Source organism: Bombina bombina, chromosome 2, assembly GCF_027579735.1.
Source record: "Bombina bombina isolate aBomBom1 chromosome 2, aBomBom1.pri, whole genome shotgun sequence".
Taxonomy (NCBI): Eukaryota; Metazoa; Chordata; class Amphibia; order Anura; family Bombinatoridae; genus Bombina; species Bombina bombina.
The window spans coordinates 370,522,043-370,549,408 of record NC_069500.1 but is presented as its reverse complement, the minus strand read 5'-3'; positions in this window follow the sequence as shown (position 1 = coordinate 370,549,408).

Below are 27,366 nucleotides of genomic sequence, written 5' to 3'. Positions count from 1 at the left end.
AGCAGGGAAAGACACTGCAGCACTGGCAGCTGGGACTGGCTGTGCAACAACAGGAGTAGCGTTCTTTTCTGTAACCAGTGAGGAGAGCATAGCGGATATAGCCTCAGGTTTAGAATCCACATTCTGCAAGTGTATGGTATGGGTTCCAAGCATCTGTCCATGAAGAGTGACTGCTCTTGCTACCTCATTTGGGTCCATGGCCCAAGTATAATGTAATGCTCATGGGATATCTCACTATCAGACCAAACGTTGCCAGTAGTCTTTTTATTCCGGCGTCAAGTGGAATGATAACAAATATCCCAGAGCAGAGTAAGTTAGTGCAATGAGGTAAGCAGTACTCATGGTAGACAGGGTAGTCCTTCAAAGCAATAAGAAGAAGGCAGAGAATGGTCAAGACAGGCTGAGGAAAGCAATCCAGTAGTGTAGCAGTTCAGGGATAAACCAATAGAATGGTCAGACAAGCAGAGTTCAATAACAGTATGGTAATCCAGCAGTTCAGGGGTTAAGCAAGCAGAGTGGTCAGACAGGCAGAGTTCAATAACAGTATGGCAATCCAGCAGTTCAGGGGTTAAGCAAGCAGAGTGGTCAGACAGGCAGAGTTCAATAACAGTATGGCAATCCAGCAGTTCAGGGGTTAAGCAAGCAGAGTGGTCAGACAGGCAGAGTTCAATAACAGTATGGCAATCCAGCAGTTCAGGGGTTAAGCAAGCAGAGTGGTCAGACAGGCAGAGTTCAATAACAGTATAGCAATCCAGCAGTTCAGGGGTTAAGCAAGCAGAGTGGTCAGACAGGCAGAGTTCAATAACAGTATAGCAATCCAGCATAAAGTAACACAGCACCCAGGAGCACACAAAGCAACATCTATACTTGGGCACAGTTGAATGTAAGTGAGGTACTTACATAGCTGCAGGATTTGTGCCACAGGAGGAATTCGGACCGGCATCAGGAAGAGAGGCGCGCAGCGATGACGTCATCTCCGGCACCCGAAGCTCACTGCAGAATCCATGGCAACGGCCATGGCAACGGCCATGGCAACGGACTAAGCAGCGGCCGGACAGCGTGACACTGTCACCACATTTGTAAAGGCAAACCCTTTCACTGTGGGGTCTGCTTTGCATGGAGCAGCACACAGTAGACAAAATGTAGGTGGAGTCTAGGTCCTACCATGTGTTGTGATGCCTCTGCCAATTATAGTGCAAGATTGGCCCCTAGTTGAGACCTCTCTGAGGCCCCTATAGCTACACACCTGGATAGATGGATGTGTATCTGCTGCCCCTCTATACTAGTCCCTACCTTGGGTTCCAGTATTCTCCAGGATCATATTAAAAATTCTACATAGCTCTGAGCAACACAGTACACTACTCTATTGCTTGTGTCTTCTCTATATACACCCTTCTTTGCTCTGCTGCTAACGTATGCCTCTTAGTCCTTCTCACCACTATCTCAAACTATATCAGGGTGTTCATCAGGATGACTGGTCAGTTCAGGGCTGGGGTTTAGGGGTTAGTGCCAAGAGGTCCTTGAAGGTTTTATAATATTTGTTTGTAAAGCCATCAGGACCTGTGCTTTTATCAGATGTGAATGTTCCTATTGCTGCCTTAACCTCCAGTGCCGAAATGGTGGAGTCTCTCTCTTCTGCAGAAATTCTAGGAATTATTGGTAGATCAGATAAAGTGCCATATCTTTATCTAATTGGTGATCTGATGCTTGGGAAATATTGTATAGAGTCTCATAGAAGGCTCTGAATACATTTGCAATCGCTTTATTTTCCATAACTTAACCTCCATCTGGCATATGTAGTTTATTAATATAATTAGCATTTTTTTTCTTTTTTAGAACCTTAGCAAGTAAAAGCACGTGCTTTTTTACCCCCTGAATAGTATATTTTGTTATTGATATAAAGCTCTAGATTAGAATATGCTTCTTTTTGCAGGTGTTCATTTAAAGACTGTTTAGAGGTTTGCAGCTGTGCAAAACAAAGACAAGTTGGAAGGGTCTCTTTTATACGCATGTATAAGTTGAGCTTTATGTTTAATGAATTCTCCACAGATCACCCCCTTGTGGGCATCCAAAAGATTGTTAAAGCACTATGATGATTGGCCAAGTTAAATTGAAAATAGTCTTGAAGGGCAAGTGTTATCTTTTCTACTATTTGTGAGTAATAAAGCATCATCACTTTTTCAGAAGATTGGTTTAAGCGGCACCATTGGCCCAAAAGAGTTGCACCATTACCATTGCAGGATCAGACCATGCTGTTGCCTTAATTGAAGTCTTTCTTAACAAAGGCTAGCCTTCTAAGAAAAAATAATCTAGCATTGAGTAGACTCCACGAGGGTAGGAATAAAATGTGCAATCTTTTTGCAAGGGTGATGCAGTGTCCAAAAGGATAGCTTCCTGCAGACACTTTCCTATTGCTCTAAGGGAACGATTAGAGACTGAACTACGACTATGTGAGCAGTCTAAACTTGACTCCAAGGCTACAATAATATCACCCCGGGCGGGCCATCACTACTATGCCCTTTAGAATGTTCATGAGTTTATTTATAACTAGTTTTAAAAAGAGAACGTTTGATTCATGTTTGGACAATATAAATTAACTAAGGTAAATCAGCCTATTACGAAGTAACCCTACTAGAATCAAATAACGACCATCAGAGTTAAAATCTTTATGAAGCAATTGTAAAGGTAATTTTCTATAAAATAGAAATTCCACCCGATTATGCTTAGTAGGTGCAGAATTAAAATATCCCACAGGGTAATCTTTAGAGGAACACCTAGGTTCTGCCTGACTGGCAAAGTGTGTTTACTGGAGGCAAACAAACAATTTCAGCGTGATTTCTATTGAACCAATTTAAAGCAACAAACCTCTAAGTAGGTGAATTTAAAGTGATGGTAAACTTCATCGATAATATTAACAATATTTTTAATCACAAAGTAAATGATGGGCATTTTCATTCATGAAAAGCATTGTAAACTTTAAATTATTTAAATAATTTCCCTATCATGTTTTTATAGAGTGTGCCATTCCCCAACCCACAGCGCATATTCTATGTCTGTGTTCAATGATGATTTAGGCTGTAGCCAATTTTATCGCACCTCCTTTGGCGTCAAAAACAGGGGCATTATTAACTTGCTGGACACCAAAGGGGGCAAAATCAGTAAGCATATCAATAATCATAGGGGGGGTTGCATGGTTAGAATTCAAAGGAGCTAAGATAGCTGAGTAAATTTAAATGTAAATGCATATCTGCATGGCAATTTGGTGAACGAATATAAACATTTATTCTAAGTAAATGGAAAGCATTATATCTGAGAAAGCATTAAACATCCAATATGGGAAACAGTTCTTAAAAGCCTCTGCTTACTCTTGTGTAGTATCCACATAAAAGTAGACAATTGATTGTCCAGTAAACCACGCCCACCTACATAAAAAGGAGAGTAAAGAGTACATGGCTTTTTTGTCTCTGAAAAAAGTCAATCTTCTTATCAACTAAGGACAATAATGCTGTTTATGTTTCTCTCTAGAGTCAAGTTAGACTATAGGGACACCATATGGACTTAGTGCCCGATTCTATAAAAGTCACTGGTCTATGCGTGGTTTTCCATGCCAACACATAAAAACAGGGGCTGTCCGATTTGCACTGCGGACAAAATTTCATAGCCCATTACTGCAAAAGGGAGGTTCCTAACTTTTCCCTTGTTACCTAAAAAAATTATTACGTTTCATTTATCCGGTATTTCGGCAGATTTATTTGTTCAGAAATACCACTTTTTACAGCTTTATGAACCTTGGATCATGCATTCCAAGGCTTCCCAGAGATGTAATCATTAACGACATTTAGCAGCGGACGGGACCCCACAGCACTGATTGTAGTTACATTGTGGAGATATGAGGGAAGTTCTTCCTTTTTTTTTTACTGACCCCCACAGGTGCAGATGGTGTCAGCTAACACCTATCTATATTTTCTATTTTACAATTTGTTGTTATTATATTGTAAACCAGACATCTTCAGACACAAAAATGGATTTGATTTGTACCACCATAAACCTGTGAAATTGTTTTGAATAATGTATTTTGAAAACATAAAAAAAGGGGGGGCTGTCCATGAAAGTAACAAGATGTACTCCATACAAATAATGAGAGCTATCTGCAAGGTAGAAGTTCGCAATGGAGTGCAAGGAAAAGAGGATGCAACTGGTATGTTTTTAAACTTGAATCTTACGTCTAATATAAAATAAATTATGCTGTTTTTAGTGCACTGTACCTTAAATACACTGTAATTTTCACATGCATAGGTTTCTGTTCAGAGTAAATAGTGTTTTGAGTATTTTGATCAAAACTCGCCACCTTTCAGTTTGCGAGAAAAAAACAGAACTGTAGCACGAAAATAGAATTACGCTGGGATTTCAAAATAAATGTTCAGCACATTTTACCAAAAAGCAACAATTACGCTTTGTATTTTGTACTTATACTTACAAATTTCTTTGTGTTTTTTGCACATCCTGTGCATATTTAATACAATTTATTCCTGTGTAATTTACATACAAATTTTATGTTTTTGATAAAATACGATTTTTGGTAGACAATTTTGTTACAATTTTTGATGCACCTTAACAATACATTTTTTTTCCTGCATATTTTTGTGAATGGTTAAATTATTTGTTGTGTGATTTTTAAATTACTAATTTTATTGTGCACTTTTGTAATGTATGCATTTCCTCCCCATACAAAAATACAGAATATGACCCTTGGTGAGACACCCTGCTTTCAGGGTAAAAAGTGAATTTTTATAATTCCACCAGGAAAATAGAATTCTTATAGAATCTCACTAGCCTAGAGAACTTTATAGAATTTGGCCCTTAGTCATCAGGTCTGGGTGGTGGACATTATAGGAGATCTATCCAAGGGTTCTTTTTGACCACATCTGTCCACTTAAATTGAGTCTTCTTCCATTGACAGAAATGGGAAGGCCAATTGTTCTATACCCAAATTGAAGCAGAATCTGGCAATCCGTATTTGTAAATTTGGTTGTTTTTGGTTACACTGAAACAGAAGCCCCACCTCTAGGGAATTCCCAATAACCAAAGGTGTTGAGTGAGGTATATGACATTCTTCCTCTTTGCCAATTTGTGCGGGCTCAAGCCTGGGAACACCTGTAAGGTGTGACTCCTAAAATTGAATGGCTGCTGTGTCCATGCTGCTGCTAGTATTGCTTCTTTGTCCTTTTATATATGCAACCGGCCAATTATGTCCCTTGGTTGGGCAGAATCCTTGGCTGGTGGCCTCATTGCTTTATGCTCCCTGTCTAGAGAGAAATTGCAGAGCAGATCAGTTGCATATAGGTTACAAAGGTTTTGCCTTTGACCTCTATTATCTAGTTCTGTAGTTCAACAATTGTAGATTCATGGGTCTTTATATAAAATTAATAGGAGTATGTTTCTGATGTTAGTGTTTCCATCACTCTGTTTCCCAAATTGGTTATGTCCCTCTGACCCACTTGAGTAAGTAATGTCGTTAAGTCTTCTTTAGAGGGTAAACATTTCAGATTGGCCATAGTAAGAGGTGCAGATTCATCAACTAATGATTCCTGCAGTCTGTCTGATCAGATGCAACAACACTGGGAGGATTATGGGTTTCAGACAAAGGCATCTATTTATCAAGCCGTCAACCGCAAATACACTGGAATTCCGCAGCGTATTTGTGGCGAGCCTGATTCCCCTTAGTTATCAAACCCTACAGACCGGCAAAAGTAGAATTTTGTGACGTAACATACGATCCGCCGGTCTCAGTCCGACACAGATCGATGCTTACGTCATTACAGATGTTCCGAATGCAAATTCGGCACTATCTGACTACTTTTGCTAGTTAACAAATTCCTAACAGGTACGCTTGCCACTATTCCGGCCCAGCATACCTGGTTTTCTCCAGGGCGGCGGATACCATATGAATCAATGGGAGTCTGAAAGCAGCGAAAGCTCATGTTCGCTGCTGCCCGATATCCCATTGATTCCTATGGTAATGTTTACACCTAACACCCTAACATGTACCCCGAGTCTAAACACCCCTAATCTGCCGCCCCCTACACCGCCGCTACCTACATTATACTTATTAACCCCTAATCTGCCCCCCTACACCGCCACCTACATTATACTTATTAGCCCCTAATCTGCCCCCCCTACACCGCCGCCACCTACATTATACTTATTAACCCCTAATCTGCCACCCCCTACACCGCCGCCACCTACATTATACTTATTAACCCCTAATCTGCCACCCCCTACACCGCCGCCACTATATTAAATTTATTAACCCCTAAACCTAAGTCTAACCCTAACCCTAACTTAAATATCATTTAAATAAATCTAAATAAATATTCCTATCATTAAATAAATTATTCCTATTTAAAACTAAATACTTACCTGTAAAATAAACCCTAAGCTAGCTACAATATAACTAATAGTTACATTGTAGCTAGGTTAGGATTTATTTTTATTTTACAGGCAAGTTTGTATTTATTTTAACTAGATAGAATAGTTATTAAATAGTTATTAACTATTTAATATCTTCCTAGTTAAAATAAATACAAAAGTACCTGTAAAATAAAACCTAACCTAAGTTACACTAACACCTAACACTACACTATAATTAAATTAATTCCCTAAATTAAATACAATTAAATAAAACTAAAGTACAAAAAAACCCCACTAAATTACAGAAAATAATAAACAAATTACAAGATTTTTAAACTAATTACACCTAATCTAATCCCCCTAACAAAATAAAAAAGCCCCCCCCCCAAAAATAAAAAGCCCTACCCTACACTAAATTACAAATAGCCCTTAAAAGGGCCTTTTGCGGGGCATTGCCCCAAAGTAATCAGCTCTTTTACCTGTAAAAAAAAATTACAAATCCCCCCCAACATTAAAACCCACCACCCACACAACCAACCCTACTCTAAACCCCACCCAATACCCCCTTAAAAAAAACCTAACACTAACCCCTTGAAGATCACCTTACCGGGAGAAGTCTTCACCCAACCGGGCCGAAGTCCTCAACGAATCCGGCAGAAGTGGTCCTCCAGACGGGCAGAAGTCTTCATCCAGACGGCATCTTCTATCTTCATCCATCCGGCACGGTGCGGCTCCATCTTCAAGACATCCGATGCGGAGCATCCTCTTCGGCCGACGTCTTCTTGTTGAATGAAGGAACCTTTAAGTGACGTCATCCAAGATGGCGTCCCTTAGATTCCGATTGGCTGATAGAATTCTATCAGCCAATCGGAATTAAGGTAAAAAAAATCCTAGCCAATAGGATTTAAGTTCAATCGTATTGGCTGATGCAATCAGCCAATAGGATTGAGCTCACATTCTATTGGCTGATTGGAATAGCCAATATTGGCTGATTGGAACTGCCACTCAGGAACCCGCAGCCTAACTCAGAAACATCAGCACTAATGAAGCAGACTTGCCGGGTTGATAACCTCCACGCCGGCTGCCTACTTAAGTGCGCAGGGTGACCTCCACCTGTTCTGGCCACCGGAGAGCTCCTGAACTGTACGGCGCATCAGTTCTAACAGCGCCATCTTGGATCCTAGGCCGTGGTCTAACACCGGAGTAGCGACGGACCTCAAACTACCTGGTCCGTGCGGTCGGAAGGGGAGCAAATAGAGGACAGCACATGAGCACTGCTCCGGAATCAAGAACCTAGGAGCACAACTACATTTGGAGGGGGTAAGCTGGGAGGAAAGTGTGACGGAGACATAACAGATCCATACCGCACATATACACTTGTGTGACGACAGACCCTGCTCAGGTTAGACGGATAAATGAAATTCTAATCATTACAATTAAAAAGGGACATACATTGAGAAAACCACAGTGAGAAAACTACTAACGCTGTAAATCAAGAAAGCCCCACGTGGCTTGGGCCCTCAGTTCAGTTCACTTTATATGACAGCTGGGAAAGACTACAACATTTAATATTTCCTAACTCAAGTAAAAAAGTAAAAAAGCAAATCCATTGTGTTTATTAAAGCACAGAAGACTTCCATATTAAAGCAGATACTGAGCATTAAACAGTGAGGGAGAATGGATAGGCCTGCAAATCTTACCTATAATAGACACTCACATCTTTGAAAGAAACCTAATGAGATGAACTCTTTATTGGCTGACCACAACATATTGGGCACACATACAGATTGCTGAGCTGAGCATAACACTGTCCCTACTCTAATGAAAGTCGATGACTATTTCTACAAACTCTCTCCCAAAATGAAGACAGACATGTCCCACAGAACAAAAGCAACTGACAAAAAAACAACAGAAACATACTGCTGAAATCCATATGGAGAGCCCAGCTCTGAATGAACAGGTAATGGTCCCAGGACCAGATCAGGCATCCCTGTTGCAGGAGTTTAAGTCCTTCTTTCTTCCAAAGATGGACTCCCTTCAAACTGGGGTGGACACATTGACAAACAAAGTAAGACAATCCTCTTTGCGGCTAAGCTCAGCTGAGATTCGCATCTCCGAGGTAGAAGACAGACAGTTTGCCTTGGATACCACAGTCAGACAACTAGTTAAGAAGAATCAAATACTCCAAGATCGTATAGAAAGGCAGAGATCTACTAGAATTTACTGCACTCACATTTCCAAAAATGCTGGGCATACACCCTAATGTTTTACCTATTGATGTGGAAAGGGCCCACCGTGTGGGACCTGAGAGGGCTCTAGACCATGCAAAAGCCAGACCTAGACAGGTCATATTTAAATGCCTGAACTTTCAGGAAAAGCTGAAGATTCTGCAAGCCTATCGGTCACACAAGGAGGTCTTGTATGAGGGTTCAAAACTACTGCTGTTCCAGGACTTCTTAATGGAGGTGACATGACAGAGAAAGGAGTTTGCCCCACTCTGTTAACAACTACATGAGCAAGGCAGGCAAGTGGAGCTGCTGTACCCAGCAAAACTACGCCTGCAAACACCACATGGCGTCAAATTCTTTCACTTACCACAAGCTCTGAAAAGTTATCTAGCAACAGAAAACCAACATCCACCTACATGAAAAGTTTCTACTATGAGGTGGGAAAGTCTCTTTCTTAACCCGCAAAAGATGCTATGAATGGCAATGTTTTTGTTTTAGTGGTGTTATCCACTGGACTGGTAAGGACCCGAGATTTGTGAAGAAAAATGGCTTCGGATGGGAGACTGCCCATACCTCTGGGGTAATGTTTGGAAATTATCTGTTTTTGATTTGTTGTACTTTATTACTGCTACAGATTTCAAAATATGTACAAGTAAAAGTAACAAGTATTGCCAAAATTAATGTTCTTAGGTTTTGCAGTTTTGGTTTAAAGTTATTATTTACAGGAAGACTCACACACAGTTGTTATAGTCTGGGTGGAGGTACTAGTTCCCACAGAGGTGCAACAACACAGGTTTTAGTCTCAAGAAGGGAAAAACACATTGCTAGTTACCTATTGATTATGGGTAGCATTATGGGCACCACACCTCCAAAGGTCCATACAATGCGCTGGCTACCACCACCTCCCCTCATCATTATTGCTCCAACATGAGGGAGGGGTCAGTCTGAAGGGACCAGTAACTACATAAATTACATCTTGGCTGGCAGTACTGCCTAGTGCAAACCTAAATCCTTTGTTAAATACCAATCAAAGAAGGAAATATTGTATGATATGGGGACACTAATATAACACCTCACAGGCCTCATTCACATCTAACCACCCACAAACTCATGGTGCTGACAGCCGGAGACAATTTAACCTTAGCTGTAATTTACACTTGGCTATCTCACTCACCCGTTTAAAGATGCTAGATTCTTCTGTTGCACTGTTTTATTTACATGTGATTGTCAAAAAAAAACTGTGTCAGCCGAATAGGTATTATGCTCTAAGGTGCTGGTCAAACGAGAGGAAAATGTTAACTGTCCTAATGCATGTCCCCCCTCCCCTCTTTTTTTTTCTGTTGTCAAAACAAGTGCTCATGCTTTTACATCTTTAGATAGACATGCCACTTAAAATTGTAACATGGAATGTGGGTGGACTTAATTCACCCATAAAACGTAAAGCAATCCTCACTTATCTTAGGAAAATAGGAGCAGATATAGCTCTACTCCAGGAGACGCACCTGACTGACCCCGAGCATCAAAAATTACAGAGAGACTGGGTAGGACAGGTTACGGTATTATTTTTGTCTCACACTAGTGCGAGTCGGGGTTTGGCGGTTGTGTTTGGGAAAAGACTCTCAGTTCAAGTTAATCAAACATACACAGATATAAATGGGAGATTTATGATAGTCCACACTACGGTGAATTCAGTTGATTAAGTATTTTGTAATCTCTATGCCCCCAACCATAGAATGATGAACTTCTGTAAAGATTTGATACAAAACTTAGTCCCTCACATAGGTTTGAGGTTGATCAATGGAGGAGACTTTAACATCGCCCCCACACACATATTAGATAGATTGTGGCTTAAACCCCACACTATGAAAGATCCAAAAACAAATTATAAAGCCAGATATGAAACGAAAGTCTTTGACATCTTTGATGCGGACCTAGGCACATGTAACATATGGAGACTGCAGCACCCAGAGGGCAAGGATTACACTTGCTTATCTAAAGCCAAACACACTCTTATTTTTAATTGCTAATGACTTAACCACACAGGTACATCATTGTAAGATATAGGATATACTATTATCTGACCATGCGCCAGTGGAGCTGTCCTTAGGGGCTCATGGGCCACGCCCGAACAGAAACACACTCAGATTTCCCACATATCTGACAACCTCAGAAGCATTTACAAAATTCCTAACACAATCCTGGACAGATTATTACACTGACAATGCAGACCATCTAGACAACACCCAATTATTTTGGGAAACGGCAAAAGCAGTCTTGACGGGCTCCATAATATCCTATGTCTCTAAACTAAGATATAAAACCCAGTACAGACACAAAACCCTACAAAAACAGTTGGGACAAACATACCAGACATACCTCCATCTAAGTCAAAGGAAAAATATGAATCGCACATTGCTGCAAAGGCAGAACTCGAGGCCTTTGCAAAACACCAAGTGTCGTCAGGACTGTTAAAAACAGCAGGCAGATTTTAAAGATTCGGTAATAGAGCGAGTAGAATGTTAGCAACTTTGACAAAACCACAGACAGCGAAGACTGGAGTGGCAGCATTGAGAGTACAGGGTAGGACTTACACTACACCGGCAGACATTGCGAGTTGTTTCGCACAGTACTTCGCACAACTCTATACACGACAGGACCCTGCACCCGAGGGGACTCAGGCCCAGGTCTGGCGGTCATTAAACTTACCCCAGCTGACACAGGAACAAATACACAACTTAAATTCCCCTACAACCAGTGAGGAACTGGCTCTCACCTTAAAAAACTACACTGTCTGGCAAAGCGCCAGGTCCAGATGGCCTGCCTGACAAATTTTATAAGATTCTCCAACCACAGCTCACAGCCACACTGACTAGACTATATAACACTTTTATATTGACAGAAACCTCCCCCTCCAAGAACTTCACCTCAGCACATATCACCCTCATCCCCAAACCATAAGGATCACTCACTACCGGAGTTATTCCGACCAATATCGCTATTAAATACCGATTACAAGCTTTTCATGAAAATCATGGCAAATAGGTTAACCTCCGCAGAGTACTGCAGGTTGTTGATCATTATTGGTCCCTAGGAAAAGGGGGAGGTCTGAGGGACATGTCGGAATCCTTCCTGCTGTCTTTAGACGCAGAGAAGTCCTTCGACTGCGTGGAGTGGCCCCACCTATTTAACACCATGCAACGGTTTGGCTTTGAGGGTCCTTTCCTGGAGGTAATTGGTAAGATGTATAAATTCCCTGAGGCATGCATCCTAACTAATGGGCTTTTTTTCCCCCGACTTCCAGCTACAGAGGGGCACAAGGCAGGGCTGCCCCTTATCATCGCTACAGTTCAACCTGGCACTGGAGCCACTTGCATTGAAGCTAAGACAACTATTCCCAGGAATTGGGGTGGAAGGGGTTCCCCTACACCTGGCGTTATATGCAGATGATATGCTGCTATTTGTAGACACACCACAAACCCATGTGCCACGTATACTACAGGTGATCACTGACTTCAGGAGTTTCTCAAGATATAAAATAAATGCGTCCAAGCCAGGAGGTGTTGTGACTACACAAACATGCAAACCCTAGATATAGCTTCCCATTCATAGAAGTATCAGAAGGTCTTACCTATCTGGGTATTCACTTGCACAGAGACCCATCCAAAATATATAAAACAAATATATCTGACAAATGCTTAAGCCTCTCCTCTCAACTAAAAAAATGGTCTAATCTCCCTCTGGGACTTTCGGGTTGTATCAACCTGGTTAAAATGGCAATCTTATCTAAAATACTCTATCCGTTGCTCATGCTTCCGTTCCTCATGAACAAGACAGATCTAAACCTGTTGCCTCGGGCTCTATCGCGTTTCATCTGGAGAGGAGGCAAACCCCGGATAGCTGCAGAAAAACTACAGCTGTCCTATTTTGGAGGAGGCATTGGCCTCCCAAACTTAAAACTCTACAAGTAGGCAGCCTTGGCTAGGCTAGTTACAGACTGACAACTCAATACGAGTCCCTTTTGCGACATGAGATTGGAGGAGGCGGTGATAGCACCTCTGGTGCTTGCTTATCTTCCATATGCAAATACGAAAAACTTGCCACCCTCAATTGTGGGTGGGACACTGTACAGGGACCCATTAAGAGCTTGGCGTATGATTCTATCAGGGTGCCAGGAATCAGACTGAGACGAGAAGTGCAAAAATAATCACACCTTTATTAATAGCGAAAAAATAATAAAAAGTCCACAAGTCAAATAACAAGCCAGGAATCAAAACCAGAGCTGGTAGTCAGATGAGTCGAGTCAGGAGCCAAAGCGAATAGTCAGGCGAGCTGAGTCAGGAACCAAAGCGAGTAGTCAGACGAGCCGGAATCAGGAACAAGGTGAACAGCAGAGTCAGGAACAAGCCAGGGATCAGAAACCAGGAGGGACGTCAGACAGCCAGGTAATACACAGAAGCTCTCACAAACAGGTCTGAGACAACGCAAGGGCAAAGCATACTGAACAGAGGCCCTTTAAATAATAAGTGATGACATCACAATTCTGAGACTGCATCCTGTCTCACACGGATGATGTACACCAGTCTGGGCATAAAAGGAAGTGCAGGAAATGAGCAGCATCACACAATATGCACCAGTGTCAGCAAGATAGGTGAGCAAAATGGCTGCCAGCAGCACATGGCAAACAAAACAGGGAAAAAACCCTGACAGTACCCTCCCCTCAATGACCCCTCCCCCACAAGAGGACAAAAGGCTTTTTGGGGAAACGGGCATGGAAGGCACAGTGGAGGGCAGGAGCATGAACATCAGAGGAGGGAACCCATAAATGCTCCTCCGGACTGTAGCCTCTCCAGTGAACCAAATACTGTACGCGGCCCCTGGACATACGAGAGTCAATAATGCTGCTGACCTCATACTCCTCATGGTTGTCAACAAAGATAGGACAGGGACGAGGCAACACAGTGGTAAACCGATTACAAACCAATGGTTTCAAGAGGGAGACATGAAAAACATTGGAGATGCGCATTGCAGGAGGAAGGTCAAGAGCTTTTGGCGCTGCATAGAACGATGAAGGCAATCCTGAATCTGCACCCACGTGGAACGGAGTTGCCAGAGATGCTCCTCCAAAGGCTGTGATAAGGATAAATATTTTTCTTAAAAAAAAAAAAAAAAGAAGGGGGGCGGAGCCATCAGGCAAGGGAACCAGACGTATATCTTTTGAGCTCCCTGATTATGACTAAATTAAGTATATATTTATGAACAAAAAAATAGGACTTTTTAACTCTCTAACTACTTTTGGCGAATTCCCAACTTAAGAGCACCCCAAGGCGAGTATTCTGACTCCCCCAACCTACTGGGGCAACACATGAAAGGAGCCTCCGTGACTTAGGTAGCAGTGTATGCAGCCCTGTCTCCATTGGAACTGACTTATATTCTCTTTATCTGCAAACTAAACTATACACCTACCGATTATGGAGGAGATTCGGATACTGCTCGCTAAGCTGGCGCTGCAGATACAGAATAACTTTGAGGATCTTACACTTATAATTAGAGCACCACGCGCTCTAGAAGATGACGCTGCAAGCAAGATGGCGGATAGACGAACCGTTTCGCGGCAAGCTCAGGCTACACAAGCTGCTCTCCTCAAGATGGATATAAAGAAGAACCATGAGTTGCAGCTTGAGAGAGATACTCACACTTTAGAGGCAAGTGTCTGGAGGCAGGGTTCGCCTTCTACGGTTTCTTGTGTCCAACTAGTGCGGATGGCAGCATGCAGCAAAGGACAACAGACCGCCGATGGATTCCTGAGCCATCCCAAACTTCTGAAGGGGATATAGAAGATTTGTTTGCCGAAGTATGCACTGCATCGTGTGAGGCGGACACAGTAGGAATTTTCCTAGGGGTTCGGCCCCCTCAGACTGGACAGATAGTCACTCGATCCCAGCTCTATTGTCGCACAGAAAACCCTGAGAGATTCAGACGTACCGCGCAGCCCCTAAGTCATCTGCCATGCACCGGGAACTTCTAAAGTTCCTATCAGGTACACAAAGACTACCGCTCTGTATATCTCTCTCACGAGTGGCTGCCTAACATGCGGATTCGGACATGCTGGATTCTGGGCTACTCTTGTGATGCGCTTTTGCAGAGCGCTTTTTGTATTATTTTGGCTGTCTCTAGAGCTCTGAATAAATTACCGAGGTCACTATGGGACCCAGAACAATCTGACCATATCTGTCTCCTAAGTGGTCCGGGTCTTTGGGGAGGAAAAATACCTGAACACCCAATGTGTGACATTGAACTGATGATGGGTACTACCTTTCACTACACAGGAGGTCACTAACCTGTACATCGACCTTTTTCTTCAGGTGGTGTAGTTTCCCCCTTAGGGGTTTCTACAATATTGCTAGACACTATAATACAGTTTCATAAAGTTTTGTTTCAGTAAGCCTGAATCTATATAATATGTTACCCTACTAGCAATACTCTATGATTTGTGGTGTCAGCCCATATGTTATATCATACATATTTTATATTACTATTCTATTTTACCCATATTTCTATTGTTAGGAAAATTTCAGAGATGGCTCCATAATACCAGAAGCTATCCGCTGCTCATTGAATGTCAGTTTATTGTGTATTATTCTAAGTATTTATATCGGTCATCAGCTTTATATATGCATTGTTAGTTTAGTATTAACTGCACATCTTTCTAGAGTCATTGTCATACTCTCCCCTGGGTCTGCTCTGGAATTGCACTGTTTGTTGATGTATTTTCATGCATGTATTGCTGTACATTTGAGCTGTACATTATACTTATTTATTTGCTTGTTACATGCTATGAGAATTGGAGTCAGTTAGAACTTCTAGTGTAATTAGCTTGTATTGGAGTTCATCGTTCATCAAAATATGTTATTGATTTCTCTACCCCATATTTGTAAAGATATATATACAACAGCCTAAACTGTCTCTTAGGACACATGAGCTGATGGTTCGGTACATCATACTATGTCTGTACCGTACATATTCTATTAATCCTCATGTTAAGGTACTCCCTCCTTAGCTAAAATTATAGCTCATATTTCTCTTTACATAGATCCCCATACTTTATAGCGTCATAAGTTATGTTTATGTTTTTTAACTTAGTCTTTTCTAGAGGTGTTATACCCAGCTTACATGGGGGATACAGTAGGGTTTATCTACAGTGGGGAAAAAAAGTATTTAGTCAGCCACCAATTGTGCAAGTTCTCCCACTTAAGAAGATGAGAGAGGCCTGTAATTTTCATCATAGGTATACCTCAACTATGAGAGACAAAATGTGGAAACAAATCCAGACAATCACATTGTCTGATTTGGAAACAATTTATTTGAAAATTATGTTGGAAAATAAGTATTTGGTCACCTACAAACAAGCAAGATTTCTGGCTCTCACAGACCTGTATCTTCTTCTTTAAGAGGCTCCTCTGTCCTCCAATCATTACCTGTATTAATGGCACCTGTTTGAACTTGTTATCAGTATAAAAGACACCTGTCTACAACCTCAAACAGTCACACTCCAAACTCCACTATGGTGAAGACCAAAGAGCTGTCGAAGGACACCAGAAACAAAATTGTAGACCTGCACCAGGCTGGGAAGACTGAATCTGCAATAGGCAAGCAGCTTGGTGTAAAGAAATCAACTGTGGGAGCAATAATTAGAAAATGGAAGACATACAAGACCACTGATAATCTCCCTCGATCTGGGGCTCCACGTAAGATCTCACCCCGTGGGGTCAAAATGATCACAAGAATGGTGAGCAAACATCCCAGAACCACAAGGGGACCTAGTGAATGACCTGCAGAGAGCTGGGACCAACGTAACAAAGGCTACCATCAGTAACACACTACGCCGCCAGGGATTCAGATCCTGCAGTGTCAGACGTGTCCCCCTGCTTAAGCCAGTACATGTCCGGGCCCATCTGAAGTATGCTAGAGAGCATTTGGATGATCCAGAAGTGGATTGGGAGAATGTCATATGGTCAAATGAAACCAAAGTAGAACTGTTTGGTAGAAACACAACTTGTCATGTTTGGAGGAGAGAGAACACCATACCTACTGTGATGCATGGGGGTGACAACATCATGCTTTGGGGCTGTTTCTCTGCAAAGGGAACAGGACGACTGATCCGTGTACATGAAAGAATGAATGGGGCCATGTATAGTGAGATTTTGAGTGCAAACCTTCTTTCATCAGCAAGGGCATTGAAGATGAAACGTGGCTGGGTCTTTCAGCATGACAATGATCCCAAACACACTGCCTGGGCTATGAAGGAGTGGCTTCGTAAGAAGCATTTCAAGGTCCTGGAGTGGGCTAGCCAGTCTCCAAATCTCAACCCCATAGAAAACCTTTGGAGGGAGTTGAAAGTCCATGTTGCCCAGCGACAGCCCCAAAACATCACTGCTCTAGAGGAGATCTGCATGCAGGAATGGGCCAACATACCAGCAACAGCGTGTGACAACCTTGTGAAGACTTATAGAAAATGTTTGACCTCTGTCATTGCCAACAAAGGATATATAACAAAGTATTGAGATGAACTTTTGATTTTGACCAAATACTTATTTTCCACCATAATTTGCAAATAAATTCTTTCCAAATCAGACAATGTGATTGTCTGGATTTGTTTCCACATTTTGTCTCTCATAGTTGAGGTATACCTATGATGAAAATTACAGGCCTCTCTCATCTTCTTAAGTGGGAGAACTTGCACAATTGGTGGCTGACTAAATACTTTTTTTTCCCCCACTGTATATCACTAGTTAGCCTAAAAGCTCCCAGGCCCTCACATTGGTATTGTATCCCATAATTCTAGCTAATACTATCATGTCTGCTTGGTTGTATCTTACAAGAGTCTATTGCTACCTACTGTATTTGCATGTAATATCCTTATCCTTTTAGTTATATACTGACTGTATATATAAATATAATTTCCTTTATTTTTGTATTCTAAGGAGATCTCTATAGATTTATACAGAGCCGATATATTTAGTTGTTTGTGTATCTGTATTTGTTACCGAAATATTATGTTATTTCTATTCTATATGTTATTCGCTATCATTATTAGTGACTGTAGGACTGTCATCACTAGTTTCTATATAGTTTTATCCACATTATCAATATATATATTATTTGTTCATGTGAAATCTCTCTCCTCCCTTTCCCGCCGGTGCTTACTGCCTGCGGGTCATATCCCTACTCCTTTTTCCAGCATCGCCTATAGATGGCACTCCCCTAGGAGAGGGGCTCATCCAGAGATTCCCTATGCTCCAAACATTCTAATGTCCCCCTCTCCACATAATACTGTAGAGTGACTATTGAGGCCCATTACTTCCCATAATTAAGTTTTAGATCTCTCTTGGCTGCATATTCTACACATTTGCTATTACTTTCTTGTTATATGAGCATAACACTTCATTTGGATAATTACTTTACCCTGATAGAGTCATGTCCCTCCCTATTAGTTATGTAAACAACAGGTGCCTCCTGCGAAGCCCACCTTTACAACCATATAGTAAGTCCTCACATACCAACTCTCCTGTCCTGTATGGCTCCGCTCCCCCCATTCCCTTCCCCACTCCACTTTGAGCGGCTCTTGTCCGCTGCGTTCCCTTACCACTCTCCCCGCTAATTTGGTCCAAAAGCGGCCAAACACAAGCTAATCCACATCTATCATACTTTTACTAGATTATATAACGTTATGAATGCTCTTTATGACAATGTGGAGAATATACTCTATTTCCCCCCTCCCCCTACCCTCATAAAACCAACCCCCCCTTGTTTCTATATTTCTTAAATAAATATTTTATGGTGTATTTATCTATCACAAGGTGGGGTCACTTCTAGTCTACATATCATATAAAATATAAAATTGAGGTCTTAATCTTGATAGTCCAAACTCTTTGCTAATGCCTTTAATAAATGGGATTTATATGTCCCTTCTATTTAGCTCTACTGCCTAGTAAACTTCCATGCTTTTTCATAACACTAACCAACTATAGCTTCTCCATCCTTTTACTACTCATCATCGAGTCTCACTCTTTAAACTCACGCATGTATACTATGTTGGCATAACCTGTGTTGTTTACTTGGCAAGTTCATGGTATTAGCACTGTACTTTTCTTCTCTGTTACTATTGTTGGATGTGTCATTATTGTTACATTTGTTTATGACTTCAATAAAAAACTATTTAAAAAAAAAAAAAAAAAAAAAAAAAGAGCAACACCAGTTGTAGGGAATTTAGGAATGCCAAGGTTTCTCAGGAGGTGCATTGGTTTGTGTAGCCAGGATCTCCTCCCCCAAGGGAGAAGTAAAATTAGTACCTATGGTAGCCAAAATATGGTCAGGAGGTATAACTGGAGTAGGTACAGACTCCATGGACAAATGCGAAAATTGTCGAGAGAGGGCATCAGCCCTAACAGTCTTACTACCAGTCAGGTAGGAGACCACATAATTAAACCAAGACAAAAATAGCGCCCATCTGGCCTGTCGGGGCAACAAACGTTTTGCTTCAGTTAGATAAGTTAAATTCTTGTGGTCAGTAAGAATGAGCATTGGCACGCCAGTACCCTCAAGAAGATGCCTCCATTCCTTGAGTGCCAAAATTATGGCCAGTAATTCCCTGTCGCCTATTTCATAATTGCACTCCGCTGGAGACAATTTCTTAGATAAGAAACCACACAGATGCAAGGAACTGTCAGGCATAGGACGTTGAGACAAGAGGGCACCTACTCCAGTCTCAGACGCATCGACCTCAAGAAGAAAAGGCAGGACAGGGTTAGGATGAGCCAGAGCTGGAGCGGCAGCAAAGGCAGTCTTAAGACTATCAAAGGCCTTAATGGCAGTAGATGACCAATGGAGTGGATCATTCTCTTTACGGGTCATGTCTGTGATAGGTTTGACAAAGGAAGAAAAGTTTTTAATAAACTTTCTATAGTAATTGGTGAACCCCAAAAAACGTTGAATAGACCGAAGACCAACTGGGCGAGGCCACTGCAGAACTGCAGATAACTTGTCAGGATCCATGGAGAACCCTGCAACAGAGATAACATAACCTAGGAAGGTTACTTGAGTCTGATGGAACTCCCATTTCTCGATTTTACAAAACAGGCCGCTCTCACGTAGTCTCTGAAGAACCCGTGTAACATCAGAATGATGAGCCTCAAGTGTGGGTGAGTGTATGAGGATGTCGTCTAAGTACACCACAACACACTGTTGCAACATATCTCGTAGGACATCATTAATAAATTCCTGGAAGACAGTAGGAGCATTACATAGACCAAAGGGCATTACAAGATGCTCATAATGCCTGCACCTGGTGTTAAATGCCGTTTTCCATTCGTGGCCCTCATTGATCCTAATGAGATTGTACGCTCCTCTCAAATCAAGTTTAGTAAAGACCGTAGCTTCCTTGAGGAAGTTCCGTAATGAGCGGAATAAGGTAAGCATTCTTAATGGTAAGACGATTAAGACCCCTATAATCGATGCATGGTCTTAACTCGTCACCCTTTTTCTTCACAAAGAAGAAGCCAGCCCCTGCAGGATTTGCGGATGATCCCCCACGACAACATACTCCTCCATAGCACAATTCTCCGTAACAGACAGAGGGTAAACCCGGCCCTGAGGAGGAATGGCTCCGGGTTGCAGGTCTATGGCACAATCGTAAGACCGATGAGGAGGCAACGTACTGGCACGCACCTTGTCAAACATGTCTAGGAACTTTCGGTACTCCTCTGGCAATTGAGATACCGATGAAGTGCACAAGACTTTAACTGGTTTCCGAAGACAAGTGGTCTGAGTCCACCCAGGAAAGGACAACCATGACCAAAGGTTTCTCCTTTAGCGGTTCTTGGGACGAGGATAAACCACCCAAGGTCTGCCCCCAACAGGACCTTAGGTGTGAGCGTTTCCCTGCCGTGTAGGACAAGACTTCAAAAGGTGCCCCTGTAACCCACAATAGAGGCAGAGCCCCTCCCTCCTCCTAAAGGCCCTCTCCGCCGTGGAGAGGCGCGTGAATCCCAACTGCATCGGCTCAGCAGTACCTGGTGACTCGGGACCAGGAGGCATTCGGGACCAGGAGGCATGGGAGGAGAGGGAGGCATGGGTGGGAACGAACACGTAGGAGATCAATGGAACAGGAGGCTTCCGCAAGCGCTCCTTGAAAGAGGGCCTCTCACTTAGTCTGATGTCAATTTGGATCAAAAAAGACACCAATGCCTCGAGATCTTCTGGTAAACTCTGGCAGCAACTTCGTCTTTAATCTCATCAGAGAGCCCATGAAAGAAGGTGGCAACAAGGGCTTCATTGTTCCAACCTACCTCTGCGGCAAGCATACGGAACTCAATGGCATACTGAGCATCAGATCTTGTACCTTACTGAATGGACATGAGTCGTTTAGCAGCAGAGGAGGAGCGAGCCGGAACATCAAATACCCTTTGAAAGAAGGCCACAAATTCAGGGTAATTTGAAATCACAGGTTTATTAGTCTCCCACAAGGGATTAGCCCAGGCAAGGTTGTTTAGAAAAAAGGGGGGTTGGGGGAGTAGAGTTATAAAAATGGTACCAGGTTCTACATATATTTACTATTTGAAAATGATATTCTAAATACTAGAATTTTATATTTAGTAGAAAAGGCAAAACCTGGGGTGGATTACTCACTAAGGCCTAGATTTAGAGTTTGGCGTTAGCCATGAAAACCAGCGTTAGAGGCTCCTAACGCTGGTTTTAGGCTACCTCCGGTATTTGGAGTCACGCAAAAAAGGGTCTAACGCTCACTTTTCAGCCGCAACTTTTCCATACCGCAGATCCCCTTACGTAAATTGCGTATCCTATCTTTTCAATGGGATTTTTATAACTCCGGTATTTAGAGTCATGTCTGAAGTGAGTGTTAGAAATCTAACGACAAAACTCCAGCCGCAGGAAAAAAGTCAGTAGTTAAGAGCTTTCTGGGCTAACGCCGGTTTATAAAGCTCTTAACTACTGTACTCTAAAGTACACTAACACCCATAAACTACCTATGTACCCCTAAACCGAGGTCCCCCCACATCGCCGCAACTCGATTAAATTTTTTTAACCCCTAATCTGCCGACCGCCACCTACGTTATCCTTATGTACCCCTAATCTGCTGCCCCTAACACCGCCGACCCCTATATTATATTTATTAACCCCTAATCTGCCCCCCACAACGTCGCCGCCAGCTACCTACACTTATTAACCCCTAATCTGCCGTCCGCACGCCGCCGCCAGCTACATTATCCCTATGTACCCCTAATCTGCTGCCCTAACATCGCCGACCCCTATATTTTATTTATTAACCCCTAACCTGCCCCCCACAACGTCGCAGCCAGCTACCTACAATAATTAACCCCTAATCTGCCGACCGCAAAGCGCCGCCACCTACGTTATACTTATGTACCCCTAATCTGCTGCCCCTAACACCGCCGACCCATATATTATATTTATTAACCCCTAACCTGCCCTTCCTAACATCGCCGACACCTAACTTCAATTATTAACCCCTAATCTGCCGACCGAATCTCGCCGCTATTCTAATAAATGTATTAACCCCTAAAGCTAAGTCTAACCCTAACACTAACACCCCCCTAACTTAAATATAATTTTAATCTAACGAAATTAATTCACTCTTATTAAATAAATTATTCCTATTTAAAACTAAATACTTACCTGTAAAATAAACCCTAATATAGCTACAATATAAATTATAATTATATTATAGCTATTTTAGGATTAATATTTATTTTACAGGTAACTTTGTATTTATTTTAACCAGGTACAATAGCTATTAAATAGTTAAGAACTATTTAATAGCTAAAATAGTTAAAATAATTACAAATTTACCTGTAAAATAAATCCTAACCTAAGTTACAATTAAACCTAACACTACACTATCAATAAATTAATTAAATAAAATGCCTACAATTACCTACAATTAAACCTAACACTACACTATCAATAAATAAATTAAATACAATACCTACAAATAACTACAATGAAATAAACTAACTAAAGTACAAAAAATAAAAAAGAACTAAGTTACAAAAAATAAAAAAATATTTACAAACATAAGAAAAATATTACAACAATTTTAAACTAATTACACCTACTCTAAGCCCCCTAATAAAATAACAAAGCCCCCCAAAAATAAAAAAATGCCCTACCCTATTCTAAATTACTAAAGTTCAAAGCTCTTTTACCTTACCAGCCCTGAAAAGGGCCCTTTGCGGGGCATGCCCCAAGAAGTTCAGCTCTTTTGCCTGTAAAAAAAAACATACAATACCCCCCGCCGCAACATTACAACCCACCACCCACATACCCCTAATCTAACCCAAACCCCCCTTAAATAAACCTAACACTAAGCCCCTGAAGATCATCCTACCTTGTCTTCACCTCACCGGGTATCACCGATCCGTCCTGGCTCCGATATCTTCATCCAACCCAAGCGGGGGCTAGACATCCACTGAAGAAGTCCAGAAGAGGGTCCAAAGTCTTCATCCTATCCGGGAAGAAGAGGCGATCCAGACTGGCAACCATCATTTTCCAAGCGGCATCTTCTATCTTCATCCGATGAGGACCGGCTCCATCCTGAAGACCTCCACCGCGGACCCATCTTCATCCGGCGACGTCCAACTGAAGAATGGTGGTTCCTTTAAGGGACGTCATCCAAGATGGCGTCCCTCGAATTCCGATTGGCTGATAGGATTCTATCAGCCAATCGGAATTAAGGTAGGAATATTCTGATTGGCTGATGGAATCAGCCAATCAGAATCAAGATCAATCCGATTGGCTGATCCAATCAGCCAATCAGATTGAGCTCGCATTCTATTGGCTGATCGGAACAGCCAATAGAATGCGAGCTCAATCTGATTGGCTGATTGGATCAGCCAATCGGATTGAACTTGATTCTGATTGGCTGATTCCATCAGTGTTTAGACTCGGGGTACATGTTAGAGTGTTAGGTGCAGACGTAGGAAGTGTTTCCGCATAGCAAACAATGGGGCTGCGTTAGGAGCTGAACGCGGCTTTTTTGCAGGTGTTAGGTTTTTTTTCAGCTCAAACAGCCCCATTGTTTTCTATGGGGGAATCGTGCACGAGCATGTTTTTGAGGCTGGCCGCTTGCGTAAGCAACTCTGGTATCGAGAGTTGAAGCTGCGTTAAATATGCTCTACGCTCCTTTTTTGGAGCCTAACGCAGCCTTTATGTGGACTCTCAATACCAGAGTTATTTTTATGGTGCGGCCAGAAAAAAGCCGGCGTTAGCTTTTCGGGTCTTTACCGACAAAACTCTAAATCTAGCCGTTAGACAACTAACAACAACTAGACAAACTAGCTGTAACTAAGAGTACAACAAAGTTTAAAGAGAGAGTGATTCCACTTATATGTTATCAGACTTTAACCCTACTTACTTCATAAAGTGTCCAAATAATAAAATAGTTCCAAATCATTCATACATTAAAGTTTATTTAAATCAACTAAGGAACTCACACATATACAGTAGCAAAAGCTGTGAATTAAAACCACTTAAACTCTGTGGATAGCATAATAGCCATTAAGTAACAATGTCCACTATTAAGTTATCCTCAATCCGTTATAAGTTCAGGTTAACTAAGCCCTTACAATCCGAGGGCTGCATTAATTTTTAACATATAGTAGTAAAGGATTAGAGGATATAAGTTAAATTACTTAGGCCTAGATTTAGAGTTTGGCGGTAGCCGTCAAAACCAACGTTAGAGGCTCCTAACGCTGGTTTTAGGCTACCGCCAGTATTTGGAGTCAGTCAGGAAAGGGTCTAACGCTCACTTTCAAGCCGCGACTTTTCCATACCGCAGATCCCCTTACGTCAATTGCGTATCCTATCTTTTCAATGGGATCTTTCTAACTCCGGTATTTAGAGTCGTGGCTGAAGTGAGCGTTAGAAATCTAACGACAAGACTCCAGCCGCAGAAAAAAGTCAGTAGTTAAGAGCTTTCTTGGCTAACGCCGGTTTATAAAGCTCTTAACTACTGTGCTCTAAAGTACACTAACACCCATAAACTACCTATGTACCCCTAAACCGAGGTCCCCCCACATCGCCGCCACTCGATTAAATTTAATTAACCCCTAATCTGCCGACCGCCACCTACGTTATACTTATGTACCCCTAATCTGCTGCCCCTAACACCGCCGACCCCTACATTATATTTATTAACCCCTAACCTGCCCCCCACAACGTCGCCGCCAGCTACCTACAATAATTAACCACTAATCTGCCGACCGCAAAGCGCCGGCACCTACATTATAGCTATGTACCCCTAATCTGCTGCCCCTAACACCGCCGACCCCTATATTATATTTATTAACCCCTAATCTGCCCCCCTCAACGTCGCCTCCACCTGCCTACACTTATTAACCCCTAATCTGCCGAGCGGATCTCACCGCTACTATAATAAAGTTATTAACCCCTAATCCACCTCACTCCCGCCTCAATAACCCTATAATAAATAGTATTAACCCCTAATCTGCCCTCCCTAACATCGCCGACACCTAACTTCAATTATTAACCCCTAATCTGCCTACCGAATCTCGCCGCTACTGTAATAAATGGATTAACTCCTAAAGCTAAGTCTAACCCTAACACTAACACCCCCCTAAGTTAAATATAATTTAAATCTAACAAAATAAATTAACTCTTATTAAATAAATTATTCCTATTTAAAGCTAAATACTTACCTGTAAAATAAACCCTAATATAGCTACAATATAAATTATAATTATATTATAGCTATTTTAGGATTTATATTTATTTTACAGGCAACTTTGTATTTATTTTAACCAGGTACAATAGCTATTAAATAGTTAAGAACTATTTAATAGCTAAAATAGTTAAAATAATTACAAAATTACCTGTAAAATAAATCCTAACCTAAGTTACAATTAAACCTAACACTACACTATCAATAAATAAATTAAATACAATTCCTACAAATAAATACAATTATATAAACTAACTAAAGTACAAAAAATAAAAAAGAACTAAGTTACAAAAAATAAAAAAATATTTACAAACATTAGAAAAAAATTACAACAATTTTAAACTAATTACACCTACTCTAAGCCCCCTAATAAAATAACAAAGACCCCCAAAATAAAAAAATGCCCTACCCTATTCTAAATTACAAACGTTCAAAGCTCTTTTACCTTACCAGCCCTGAACAGGGCCCTTCCCTTTGCGGGGCATGCCCCAAAGAATTCAGCTCTTTTGCCTGTAAAAAAAACATACAATACCCTCCCCCCAACATTACAACCCACCACCCACATACCCCTAATCTAACCCAAACCCCCCTTAAATAAACCTAACACTAAGCCCCTTAAGATCTTCCTACCTTGTCTTCACCATGCCAGGTTCACCGATCGATCCAGAAGAGCCTCCGATGTCTTGATCCAAGCCCAAGCGGGGGGTTGAAGAGTGACGTCCATCCTCCGGCTGAAGTCTTGATCCAAGCGGGCAGAAGAGGACATCCGGACCGGCAAACATCTTCATCCAAGCCGCATCTTCTATGTTCTTCAATCCGATGACGTCCGGCTGATCTTCAAGACCTCCATCGCGGATCCATCCTTCTTCTCCGACGACTTCCCGACGAATGACGGTTCCTTTAAGGGACGTCATCCAAGATGGCGTCCCTCGAATTCCGATTGGCTGATAGGATTCTATCAGCCAATCGGAATTAAGGTAGGAAAATTCTGATTGGCTGATGGAATCAGCCAATCAGAATCAAGTTCAATCCGATTGGCTGATCCGATCAGCCAATCAGATTGAGCTCGCATTCTATTGGCTGATCGGAACAGCCAATAGAATGCGAGCTCAATCTGATTGGCTGATTGAATCAGCCAATCGGATTGAACTTGATTCTGATTGGCTGATTCCATCAGAATTTTCCTACCTTAATTCCGATTGGCTGATAGAATCCTATCAGCCAATCGGAATTCGAGGGACGCCATCTTGGATGACGTCCCTTAAAGGAACCGTCATTCGTCGGGAAGTCGTCGGAGAAGAAGGATGGATCCGCGATGGAGGTCTTGAAGATCAGCCGGGTTAATAATAATATGCAGGGGTCAGCGATAGCGGGGGCAGCAGAATAGGGGTTAATAAGTGTAAGGTTAGGGGTGTTTAGACTCGGGGTACATGTTAGAGTGTTAGGTGCAGACGTAGGAAGTGTTTCCCCATAGCAAACAATGGGGCTGCGTTAGGAGCTGAACGCAGCTTTTTTGCAGGTGTTAGGTTTTTTTTCAGCTCAAACAGCCCCATTGTTTTCTATGGGGGAATCGTGCACGAGCACGTTTTTGAAGCTGGCCGCGTCCGTAAGCACCGCAGGTATCGAGAGTTGAAGTTGCGGTAAATATGCTATACGCTCCTTTTTTGGAGCCTAACGCAGCCATTCTGTGAACTCTCAATACCAGTGGTATTTAAAAGGTGCGGCCAGAAAAAAGCACGCGTAGCTAACGCACCCCTTTGGCCGCAGAACTCTAAATCTAGGCATATGTAAACTGATTTTACCACAGGAGTAAGCAAATTAAAAAGGACAACAGGAGAGACAAAGCTGCCCCTGTCGGACCCCTGACGCGCGTTTCACGAACGCTTCCTCAGAGGGGGGCTGTGTCAGAGAGTAACGAGATGAGAAATCCCACCTTAGCTCTGTCAGAGGGAA